This window comes from Callospermophilus lateralis, chromosome 6, assembly GCF_048772815.1.
Source record: "Callospermophilus lateralis isolate mCalLat2 chromosome 6, mCalLat2.hap1, whole genome shotgun sequence".
Classification (NCBI taxonomy): domain Eukaryota; kingdom Metazoa; phylum Chordata; class Mammalia; order Rodentia; family Sciuridae; genus Callospermophilus; species Callospermophilus lateralis.
The window spans coordinates 58,171,013-58,173,765 of NC_135310.1; the positions used below are offsets into that span (position 1 = coordinate 58,171,013).

The window sequence follows — 2,753 nt, forward strand, 5'->3', positions numbered from 1 at the left end:
TAAATTAAACTCTGATATAAAAGTTAAGAGTTTTAGTAAAGAAATAAAAGGCCTTAATATGGGATCTTTACTGCCTCTGCTCACACACCAGATACTGGCTTGGTTTTGTTTTTGGAGGAGGCTACATATTTTTTAAATACCCCAAACTACAAAAACTGTTGTTGCAAGTCTCTGTGTTCTCATTATTCAGACTTAAAAAGTTAGCGATTTTTAACTTTTGTTTCACATACAAGTTCTGTATAAAACAAGAACAGTATCTTAGATGAAGTTAAAGTTCTTTGTGTTTCAGTCCACAGCCTCACCCCAAAGGCTTCTTTTGTTCAATACAGTCCTTGTGAGATTCATTGGTGTGGCGTGAGGCAGTGATTTGTCCACTTTCAGGGCTGAATGATGTTTCGCTGTGTGGCTGGACTAACCGTGTTCATCCATCCTATGACTGATTGACATTTGAGTTGTTTTCCTTTTTTTAGAAGGAGAGTCCATGGAGGCATTTTATTATACGTATGTTTTACATTCCTAGGAAAAGAATCCCAGGATTTTTTCCCCCTGTGTGTTTTCATCTTGCTTCTTTGTGGTCCATGATGCGAGATGAGGTTGTCAATACAATGGAACCAAACTGATGGGATGGGAGCAGATTTTTCTGCCATTTTTCTAGGTCTTTGAGCTGCACATCAAATCTGGGGCTTATCACTCCACACTTGTTTAACCTGCCTGAGAGGTTGACAACAATTTTCCCAGCTCTGTGATCATCAGTGATTTCAAATTCGCCAATGTAACCATGCTTCATCAGCACGGTTAGAAACCAGACAGTGACTTTGGAGAATGCCCTAATAAGGACCTGGCGTTTGCTTCTCTTTTCAGCATTGTTGATGCTCTTGAAAGCATCAGCCAGGACATTCCTGTGCACCATTATGGCAGCACGAAAAGATGGCGGAAAGAGCTGTTTTTCCTTTTTTTAATTATCACAAATAATCCTGCTAAGAATTTTTGTACATGTCTGTGGGTGACCAAATGGGCCATTTCTCTTAGGTATGTAACTTGGAATAAAACTATGGTATCGCAGTGTATATATATGTTCAGCTGTAGTCAATAGTACAGGTTTTCTAAAGAAATGGTACCAGCCAGGCATGGTGGCACATACCTGTAATCCCAGTGAATTGGGAAGCTGAGGCAGGAGGATTGCAAGTTCAAGGCTGGCTTAAACAGTGTAGCAAGACCCTGTCTCAAAATAAAAAGTGAAAAAGGCTGTGGACATAGCTCAGTGGTAGAGCATCCCTTCAATCTCTAGTGCCCCCATAAATAAAAAAAAATTACATTAAATTAAATAAAGCAGTCGTACCAGTGACTCCATATCTTTGCTAATACTCAGCAAACACCTTTTAAAAACTTTATTCTTTTGATGGATATATAGAAATATCTCACTATGGTTTTAATTTCACTCTCTGATGTCTAAAGTGGTTCAGCCCCATTTACATATTATTAGCCATTCAACAGGGAGCTGACAAATGCCTGACCTTCCCCCATTTTTCACTTATGTGATTTTTCTACTCATTGATTTGTGGGACTTTATGTGGCTTAAATATAGAATATTTGTTTAAAATGTCACAATTTATCCCTTTCTGTGGTTTGTTCTCTTAATGGTGTCTTGTTATAAACAGATTCCTAATTTTAGGTGGTTATCCAATTTATCAGTCTTTTACAGTTAGTTCTTTACAATTCCCGATTAAGAAATCCTTGCCCATCCCAAGGATAGAAAATTATCCTTTTGTTTTTATCTAGAATCTTTATAACTTTTTTCCCTTTCAGAATTAGATCCACCATCCACCTGCAACTGATTTTTGCATATGAAGTGAGACAGAGGACAAGTTTTGCTTATTCCCCATATAAACATCTCATTGACCTTACATTATTTATTGACACAACCTCTCTTTTTCTACCACTCTTCAGTGCCATCTATATTATAAACAAGTGTCCATTCCAGCATGTGTCTGTTTCCAGACTCTTCCTTCTGTTCTTTTGACCTGCTTGTCCTTGGGTCTTAACTGCACTACTCTGATTCATCCCCAAAAGACTTGGGAAGCTGGGGTTTCTGCACATCAACTCCTAGTACTCACTAATTAAAGTTTGCTCCTAGGGACATTGAGTCTCTAGGACTTCTACTCTTCTCCCTCTGTGCACAAGCCAAGAACAGTCCTATGACAGGGAATGTCTTCAGGGTCTCCTTCTCCATTCACAAGTTTCTTGTGGGCATAGGACTGATTGGTTATTGGCCAGATTCCTAAGGGATACAGTTCTTTGCCACTTAGGATTACTCAACATGGCCACTTGCAGTCAGCAAGAGAAAGGAAGGCCCGAGCAACAGCCTCTCCATTTTATGGAACACATGTGCACAGAGTCACACTTACCTAGCTTCATTGACTTCATTCCACTCACGTCACAGGTCCCACACTCCTGAAAGAGGAGGGCATCACACAGGAGTGAGGATACCAGGAGGCATACCTCAAGCCTGCATCTGCCACAGCAGGCCTGGGAACTAATCACCAAGTCATAGGTGACCACAGGCTGTGCCAGTTCGATGCTGGCAAGACAACACCAGGGCCTGCCATGTGTGTCTATCTCAAACCTCTCTTAAATTTCAGACTTGTATATCAACAGCCTGCCACATCTTCTCCCAGACAGCTAACAGGCATCTTGTTCTTAACATGTCCCAAGCTGAACTTAATTCCACTCTAACAAACAGAAAACATCCCGCA

General features: G+C 40.4%; 1 pseudogene; it reads right to left on the reverse strand.

The window, feature by feature from the left end:
• Positions 1-556: 556 nt before the first annotated feature.
• Positions 557-910, reverse strand: LOC143401576 (small ribosomal subunit protein uS8 pseudogene; annotated as a pseudogene).
• Positions 911-2,753: the final 1,843 nt, after the last annotated feature.